Source organism: Macrobrachium rosenbergii, chromosome 6 (assembly GCF_040412425.1).
Source record: "Macrobrachium rosenbergii isolate ZJJX-2024 chromosome 6, ASM4041242v1, whole genome shotgun sequence".
Lineage (NCBI taxonomy): Eukaryota > Metazoa > Arthropoda > Malacostraca > Decapoda > Palaemonidae > Macrobrachium > Macrobrachium rosenbergii.
This window is the reverse complement of record NC_089746.1, coordinates 51,504,168-51,514,011: the sequence shown is the minus strand read 5'-3', so window position 1 is coordinate 51,514,011 and position 9,844 is coordinate 51,504,168. Positions and strand designations below refer to the sequence as shown.

General features: G+C 37.8%; 1 protein-coding gene across 1 annotated transcript in view; it reads right to left on the bottom strand.

The window, feature by feature from the left end:
• LOC136839552 (uncharacterized) overlaps nt 1-9,844 on the bottom strand; it is a 34,561-nt gene extending 24,717 nt beyond the window's left edge. The window contains exon 1 of the mRNA XM_067105794.1: nt 9,612-9,844. The gene's annotated coding sequence lies outside the window, so the exon portion shown is untranslated. The remainder of the gene's footprint in view (nt 1-9,611) is intronic.

Below are 9,844 nucleotides of genomic sequence, written 5' to 3'. Positions count from 1 at the left end.
GTGCCGGTCCCCAGGCCGGATAAAGAGGGAGGGTTGGAATGGAATGGAATGGCTTATAAATTTAGGACACAGGCCAAAGGCTGGGACCTATGAGGTCATTCGGCTCTGAAAGGAGAATTGAAAGTAAAAAGGTCTTAAAGATGTAACACTATGAAACAATTGATAGCAGAGGTTGAAAGTAAGATGGAAGAAAGAGAATATGAACGGAGGTACAGAAAAAGGAATGAAAGGGCTTTGACCTAGGGACCGAAGGGACGCTGAAAAGAACCTTGAGTAACGCCTACAGTACACCGAATGTAGGTGCATTGACGGCACTAACCCCTACGGAAGAAGAGGGTTGGAGTGAAGAAGGGCATAAGGGCATATGTCCGTAAAAAGTTTGTAAATGTCATTTATGAAATGAGCCGAGACAGATATAATCAGATAGAGGAGGCTCATGAAAAACAGCGACCTCGACTAGTAATTAAGCTGAGAAGAAGATTGATGAGGTTATTTTTGTTATTAGATTAAACTGGGCCTTGTTCCATCAACAAAAGAATTCTAAAACGATTGAGAGAAAATTAATTCAATTTATTTTCTGTTTTTTGCTCTGTATTATTAAACGAAATGAGTTATATACTTACAAGAACAAAATACAGATACTTATATTTTATCATTATTTCTTTGTTCAAATCCTGCAACTATATTTTATCATTATTTCTTTGTTCAAATCCTGCAACCTTTCTATGTATCTACAGCCTCTTGTATTTCGCCCTGTGTTTGTCACGAAGTTTAAATAAATCTTTTAAGCCATATTACATAAATTCACGAAGAATAATAAGTATTAATTCCCAGTCTCTGAAAAGTGTATTTATTTCCATACATTCATTATATCCAGTGGTTAGCGTCGCTGACTGGGAAGTGTTTCCCACATATGAATGTGAATGTTTACGTGAATGTGACTCTCTCTCTGTTCCCAAGACGACACAAAGAAGAAGAATGTCCTTTATGGGGTGTGGCCGTAATTGGGGGGGGAGGGGGCGGTAATGCCGTCAGTGCACCTCACGTGGTACACTGTAGGCATTACTTTAGTAATGCCTAAAGTTCTTCGCAGCGTCCCTTCGGCCCCTAACTGCAACATTCCTTTTATTGTACCTCCATTCATATTATCTTTCTTCCATCTTGCTATCCACCCTTTCCTAGCAATTATTTCATAATGAAACTGCGAGGCTTTCCAGATATTACGTATTTCAGACCTACCTACTCTCAATTTCCTTTCCAGCGCTGAATGACCTCATAGGTCCCAGTGCTTGGCCTTTCGCCTAAACTCTATATTCCATTCCATTCCATTCCATTCCATTCGTGGGGTGTGGGAAAAGTAGACTCAGAGACGTGGTGCTCGTAGTTTCACCGCTTTGTAAATTAAACTGTCTTTCGCTTAAAGGATATTAACAGCCACCTTTTCAAGAGGATACTGGCGTAACTTAAGACATATTGACAAGAATCTTACGATTATTCTGTGGTTATCCCTCAATCAGACAATATTTCCGTTTTCAGTATTTTCTTTTCTTAATCTTCCCACCTGCCACAGATGTATCCAGACGTGGAAATGAATCACTGTGATGATCAAAAGCAAATACGAAGGAACCACAAGCATTAAAAGTGCTTTGAGTCATCCCTTCCCGAGTGAGAAATTAACGGGAATTTAGACCGATGTCCAACCTCCTTTTTGCAAACCATTTCGTTCAAATTGTTATTAACGAAATGACGTCATGCATCGAGCTCCCTGTGTCATTACAGGTCATTACCTTTTTCCCCGTTATTAATGGTAATGACTGAAGGAATTTCCTAGGAGATGCTCTCACATCACGCACCGGCATTGCGACAGAGAGCGTGAGGAGAATTTCCCTTGGCTTGCAGGCAATGACGTCACGTCCTCACGTTCCGGTTCTCAGGTTGGAATGTGCGATACACAACAGCGTGAATTCTCACAACCACTCACCAGTCTGGCAATTTCACACACATGTGCAAAAATATAACTACCAAATGAAGTTACGTCAACTATAGGCCTAAGGCTCTTCCTCTTAAAAAAGAGGATGGCTCCAGCGCTACGATAACGTTCGTTCTTAGAGTGACTTTTGTGGCTTCACGATTTTCCTTTTATCAAGGACTGCAACCCACCACAGTCGACTTATTGCTAGATACATAATTTACCTCTCAGACCAACAGAAACATGATGGATTTTTTTCCCTAAGGCAAGGCTGATGTATGTATATACATATATATATATGTATATATATATATATATGTATATATAAATTTGTATACACAAATATATATATGTATATATATATATATATATTTATCATATATATATATATATATATATATATATATATATATATATATATATATATATATATATATATATATATATATATACACACATATGCGTACTTCATATTTACAGTAGAAGGCGAGAGGAGAGAGAGAGAGAGAGAGAGAGAGAGAGAGAGAGAGAGAGAGAGAGAGGCAACTATGTTATCGCCTTCAAATAACGACTAAAGTCGCGTTGCCGTGTAACGAAATAAAACTGAGCCTTTCGTTAGCTCAGACGCGTTGTGCAACACGACCAGAAATCCTGCACAATCCTTCATCGGATGACAGTTCTTTCATCTATTTCCGAAGGATGCTTTAATCCTTTAATCCTCTTCTGTTAGTTTATTGCAATTATCGGATTTTCCACGTCAGGATAACTGACTCTTTCCCATTTTCTCATCGCGCTTGGTAATCAGCCACGCTGTACACGTATGTACACACAATATAACGTGATTAAGCACGCGTACGTGCAATGTATATACATATATATCTATCTATATATGTGTGTATGTATATACATGCATATATATTGTAAAGAGTAGCGCCAAAATCCGCAATTATCAGTAAACTGGCTTTGCACTGTTTTCTTTGGTATCGTTTTCTATGATATCCGGGTGCGACCTGGGTCAGCCAGAAGCAATAAAGGTCAGGGCCATACACTGAGAACAAGTCCAGTTTCCTCTTCCGCCATTTTCCCATCGCCGCCAGCGTGGATCCCATCGCCGCCCTGTGTGCCCCGTGGTTCCATTCCACGTGGCCTTAGAAGACTGCAAGGGGATTGCAAGTCTTCCAAACGCGAGCTGTAAACGGCGGCCTTTTCATCATCCCAAGGGCGCCCTTTTCCGCCCCAATCACGACTTGAAGAAATACCTTGGAGAGGAGGCTACCATTTGTCCACGCTCCCACACGTGTTTCTCGGCAGAAGACGTCGATTAATGTACCCAAAACGAGTTGCTAGTCACGATTACTTAGCCCTGTTGCATATAAACATTTTTCACATTTAGTCACAAGTAACGCCTATATGTATTCCAGCATTAGATGTGTAACGTGGGTCCAAATATCGTTTCAGTGTATGTATATACATGCATATATATCTATCTATATATGTGTGTGGCCATTTTCGATAATAATTGTAGTCATAAGATCCACCTGCATATATATGTATATATATGTGTGTATGTGTGTGAGTGAGTACAGGTCTTCACGAGCATTTGAGATCTTTGTCTGACGAGAAAAAGGATGGCCAAGACAAAAGCATTCCTTTGAAATACCACATTTATGGAAATCAGCAAGGTCTTAAAGATTTTCCAGAGGTGTACAACTTTACTAAGTATTGTTTCTCCGTCACTGGAATTGGTCTGGAATCTGCACTGGAAAAATCAGCATATTCTGCTGAAATTTGACTCCTGTGATAATAATGAATATTTATTTGCCTTTTTTCCCCTAGCCTCTGAACTGGTGAAATGGAATCCAGCCTCCCTCGAATTTCAAAATATTAAGTGATGACTATTTCTACAAGCCTTCTTAAGGCGATCATCAATAATATAAAATCAAGTGTTCGATGACACTTGCAAATTCGTCTTGTTTCAGAATTTAAGTCTTATGTTGGCCTTTTTCATCCATGGTTGGAGTACAGTTCCATTTTTTGTTTATACTATCTATAGCATTATGATTAATATACAGGTAACCCTTTCACTTCGTTACTTGCTCTATTTGAAAAAAAACAGTGGGGGGAAATGGCGCGTGAAATATGGAGTAACGTGTCCTTAGAGTTTAACTCTAATGCTATCTAGAACACTTCCGTTGTGAGTTAAAAGTATACCTTACTTTTACCAAACCACGCTGATTAACAGCTCTCCTAGGAAACGAGAATAATTATAATTCATACAAGAACACTTCCGTTGTGGGAACGAGAATAATTATAACTCATACATATACAAAGATACTTACTGAAGATTAAGATATCGAAATCAAGCCATCGTGTAACTTTCTCTGCGCTATTTGACTTCCCTTCCTGTAACCCAGAGAGATCTGAGTCTTTTAAAAGGACTTGCTGTACGTCTGATTATTAAGGTTTGTAAGCAGGATGGTCTCAGTAATAGCAAAACCGTGCAACCGCCCTATCTCACTGTATCTCAGGTGTGACACCAGAGGAAATCCAGCAACGATAAAAAGAGGGACAATTACTAAAAATTAATTTATAAAAGTATAACAGAGAAGAGAGGACAAGCCTGCATGAAACTTGGCTTAAGGATTCTTCGAAGAAAGATCTAAAGCTTCCATAAAATCAGGTATTATTCACGTGTTAACACACACACACACACACACACACACACACACACACACACACACACACACACACATATATATATATATATATATATATATATATATATATATATACACCTGTATATGTATGTATAATATGCCTGATCGTGATGTCGTTAAAACTATCTTCTTTAAATCTTTTCTTCAATTACTGTCAGAATATTGTCTTCCTGTATAAAATTCTAACAACACGAAAAAAATATCTCTTCTAGCTGATGGTGAGTTTCCATTCAAAAGCCGAGTGGATCTTTCTTGTTTGTCCGGCCCGGGTGGGGGCGGGGTAGGTAGGGGATCGGGAGGGTAGGAGAGACATGACATATCAACCCTCCTGCAAACCTGTTTGCCGTCCCCGGTGGGAGCGGGGTAGGTAGGGGATCGGAAGGGTTGGAGAGACATGACACATCCACCCTCCTCCTGCACGTCACTGATTCTGATTAGACTAATCGTGAGTCATGGGTTTTGTTTTGAAATTTTGTTTCCCATTGAAAAATCAAATGAGGTGTGACAAATGACTCAGTTCACGACTGGCAGCCGCGTTTAAACAGGGAGTCCTTCAACTGCCGTCCCGACCCGCGCAGCGTAGCGCACCATCTCGCTAGTTTAGAATATTGTCGAAGTCTATCCTTCTCTCGGTCATTTTCCATGGGTGACATTCACATTACAAAAATGCACCAGCTATTCTTCTTATATAGCAACATCAAAAAACGCATCTATTCTGGCTAAATTGGCGGCTTTCATTTTCCTAATGATGACAATCGTTATCCAGAGCGTTGTCGAAATCTATCTTTTTTTTTTTGGACATTTTCCATTGGCAATATTCACATAACAGATATACACTATAGCTATTCCTTTCAAACCGCATCTAGATCTCTATTTTGGTGTTTGTAGTTTTAAGAAAGGTCAAATGTGCTCGCTTAATGTACCATGTTTCTGTTGCATAATTGACTTTGGATTCGTAAACTAATCTGTATTTGATTGTTCCCCTGTCTCCTTTTATGAAAAGGCTATAGTCAATTATTGCCTACTGGGCACGTTCCAAAAGAATGCGTGCCCAGCGTGATTAGAGTCAGTGATGAGGAAGTTGCTAATTGCCACTGAAGACAATTATGATGATAAATGCCCATTACCTAATTGGGAAATAATGACGCATATGTTGACGACACAGCTAATTCTGACGAATATCATGATAAGCGAATTGTTTCCTCCCGTGTTCTCTTTACCTTCCGCAACGCTTTACTTCACGTACAAAGGACGCGCATGCGCTCTCAAGCCAACAGCACACACCTCCAATTACTCGTAGTTCAACTTTATCATTAACTGCGCAGCGCAGACGCCACCACTTCCTGTCGTTAAAGACAGTTCTTGAAATGTTTCCTGGTTGGAAGCATGACGATGGGCGCGTAATTCCGCGAAAGTAATAGATAGATAAAAACATTTCACAGAAAGATGAGTATTATGTAAAATGCAAATCGTAATTCTCATGAATCCGTAATTTTTTTACGGAATATGGTTGAATGATTACAACAATTTATATGATTTACAGCCTAGAAGCCTGGAAAGTTTACGTTTAATAAATCCATTATTCTGATATATATGCCACAGTCATCGGCTCAGAATTCATGTTTCTGCTGGTAGGCAAGGTCCGCACTTTACGACAGGCCCCCAAATCCCCTTCATCCATGGCCACCTTTGGGCAAGAGACCGTGCTGGCTTAAGCCATTTTAGAGACACTCTTGAATGATACCGTTATGTTGCAAGAGATACTTACAAAATTTGGTGACGCATATGATGAAAAGAGGTAATCGATTTCCTTTAACATTGAAAATATCAAGCAAGTACGGGGTAGCAGAATTTTTACAAAGAAAAAATTCAGGAAATGATTACGATGGTAAATCAACTGGAAACGATGCGTAAGACTATGCATTATTATCTAAAAAAAGGGGGCGGTTAAAGTAACAAGATTAAAAGAAGATGAAATAAAAAGATTATATCAATTTGGCAAGCTATCACTCAGCAAAAGGAAGCTTACCGTATTTAGGTTAGGCTACTCACTTCTGCCTCATTAATATTTATAAAGTAATTTAGGCTAATATGTTAGGTTATTAATTTTTGCCTCACTGATATTCGAAAAGTAATACAATTTGTGTATGCACAAACACACTTTCCAGTCTGCCTCTGTCTATCTAAATATCTGTCTATTGGCATTAACAGATATCAAAAGAGTCAAAGGCTCTTTTATAACAGTCTACGAAAGCTTGACATTAATCTTGATACGCTCATCAGGCTGGTTGTTATCTCGAAAGCGTTGATAGGTTCTGGCCCAGAGCAAGATGTTGTAAGAAAGTAAGTTGAGTTACCGTGCAGGCCGCCGGGAGGATGGCGGTGCTCAGTGACGTCACATGGCTAGCTTGGGTGCTCAGCGTTTATACGACTTACTGGCGCCTCTTTGAGTTTATAGCATTGTTTTTGTTAATATTATAATTATTTTTTCATAAACTTGAATATAAAACACAGACTGAACATTGGAAATGGAAACCAAGAAGCACTTCAGAAAATAATACAAACTTCATATTTCATTTAACACTCCCTCATTATTGCCTTAATTCTGTCAAATGTTTATAAAAAATGACTGAACTATTTTTTTGTATTACCTTTACTTTGCAATGTTTGTTTCCCTTTTGATTTTAATATTTTCATTCTGAAATAAATTCTGCATCTAAAAAAGTAACTAATTATATCCTCCGGAACATCAGCATTTTTGTCCTTGAAAATATCGAGAAGACTGGAGACTTCCATGACTCCCGACTTCAACGTTTCTCCATGGAATGTTTTGAATAACTCTTCCGTATGTTGCAGACCTTTTTGAAATTGTACAGAAGGTCTATACAATATTTTTCTCTTTACATATGAGATCCAATCCCCACTTGTTCCATCTATATCAGCTGAATACATTCCTAAACTTATGTGCTATGAATCCTCCCAAATAACTTAAAGGCTCATTTTCTATCACAGATTCTGGCTCTCCCTCCATTAAATTTCCTATGACAGCTTCCTCATGCTCAGTCTCATCGGTTACAGGTGGGAGACGTTTCATGAGATATGCAGGAAGGCTATACTTATACAGTGTATATATATACATATATTTCTTCTTTTCTTTTTCGTTTTAACGTGCTTTTATACCCATTTTTATATGGGGTAAGCACAGTGCCTTCATATATATGATATATATATATATATATATATATATATATATATATATATATATATATATATATATTTTCTCATTATGACGTTCCTTACAATAAAAATTGCAAAAGGCCTATTCATATGAATGAAAAAATTTTGAGTAAATTTCCTCTTTCTCTCTGTAATATATGTATATATATATATATATATATATATATATATATATAATCAGAACGCTACAAACGGGTGGATATCGTCTCCAAATGCAAAACACCTGAGTTCGACGGGTGAGTTGATGGGAGGCGATATTCACTTATAACCTCTCTTGTGGCCGAATGGGTTAGTGCGTCCCTGTAGTCCTGAGTCCTCGTCCGTCGCTGGTTCGACCCCACGGGACGGTGGACTTATTATCAACTAAAAAATTCCCCTTCGGTAACATATATGAAAATATATTATTTCCGAGGTAGAGCGAATTGGATATTAAAGGACGTTTGTAGCTTTCTGATTGTATATGAATCACGGTGATGTGATAAATAGATATTATATATATATATATATATATATATATATATATATATATATATATAATATTTCACTTTCTCTTCCTAACCCTCTGATAAAAAGTAGGCTTATTCATGTGTAAGAAAATCTCTCACTCTCTCTCACAATCTTCCCCCTTCCTTTCCCAGACAAATAACTAGCTATTTCATACACATGAAAACAATTCTAATAAAATTTTGCCCTCTCTCGCTTTCGTGTTGACTAGCATTTTCTCTTTGCAGTCATTCTCAACATATATAGGTCTAGGCCTAATTACACTCTTGACAATCTTAACCAGTGAACATGGTGAATTTGCATTAGGAATTGTATGGAAGATATTACATACTGTATATGCTCTTTAACTAGTAGAATTATCCTTATATACCAATGGTTCATTCAGTCATGTAAAACGCTCTCTCTCTATCTCTCTCGAAACTAACTGTCCCCTTCCTTTGCCAGCCAAATGATAGGCCCATTTCATGCACATGAAAACAATTTCAATAAAATTTTCGTGTCTCTATCTTTCCTGTTGACTAGAATATCCCCTTTGCAGTTATTCTTAACTAACATAAGTCTAGGCCTAATTTCAATCTTATCACTCTTAACCAGCCAAATATGGTTTACTTGCATTAGGAATCGAACGGAAGATATATTTATGCACTTTAATTGACAGAAGTATTCATATAAGCCTATAGTTAATATATTTATCCACAATTTTAAATGTAACAAGTAGACTAAACCAAACTAAAGACAAGTTGTTAAATAGCTGAATCAATAGTGCCACTATCATGCAAAGTAAACGTTGGTTCGGTATGGCATCATCCTTCAATCTTCTTGCATTTGCAGGGCGGTAGTCAAGCAATTCATACCTGGGGTTTCTTGCATAACCGCTTTGTTGAAAATGAACCCAACACACTTGCGTTTTTTGGTGTTTTATGGACACTTCTGCAGATGTTCACCCACTTCCTATACATTTCGGGATCTTTAGGGAAACGATAAAAGCTAGCCTTTTCACTACCAAACAAGGTCTGTAGATAACATTGTCCCTTTCTGTGTTACAGCATCCATAAATAGCACATATCACCACGGCAATAACGTACTAAACAACAAAAACGTCAAGAATTTACACAAATTCGTGAAAACTCCCACCTAACAGTTACCACATGAAGAGTTGAAAATTCAACGTCTGCGTAACTCACCTTATCTTCTTGCATCTTGGTCTAGAGATCCACGCCAGATATCTCTCTTCAGTTACGATCCACTATTATAGTCTGGCAAAAGGTTTGCTTAATTTATAACAACAACAAATATCAAGTTGCCCGATTTTGTGTTTTGGTCCTGTGTGGAAAGTACTTTAAAACACCTAGGCCTATATCTAATACAAACTATAACTTATATGTCAACTACTACCACTTATACTAATAATGATATT